We start from the raw sequence: 277 nt of genomic DNA, 5'->3' as shown, positions 1-277 counted from the left end.
TGCAGCCCTTGCCAGCCCCGGCCCCCCTCCAGCTCTCCCTAAGTTTGGCCGTGCCAGCTTTTGGGGACACCGTCCATCCTGCCAGGGCTCCTGCCAGCTCCAGTCCCCTCCGGGGGGTTTGGGGACCTTGCTGGGACTTTGGGGACGGTGCAGCTCACGGAAATGCAAGGGGCTCAGACGTCTCCTCTCCCCATTGCATCGCGGGGCTGATCCTGGGGCACTCCGGGCTGGTCCCATGGGGGATCCGATGTCCCCTCGGATCAGGAGCTGTTTGATG

This window comes from Pygoscelis adeliae, unplaced genomic scaffold (genome assembly GCF_000699105.1).
Source record: "Pygoscelis adeliae isolate BGI_AS28 unplaced genomic scaffold, ASM69910v1 Scaffold187, whole genome shotgun sequence".
NCBI lineage: Eukaryota > Metazoa > Chordata > Aves > Sphenisciformes > Spheniscidae > Pygoscelis > Pygoscelis adeliae.
This window is presented reverse-complemented; position numbering follows the sequence as displayed.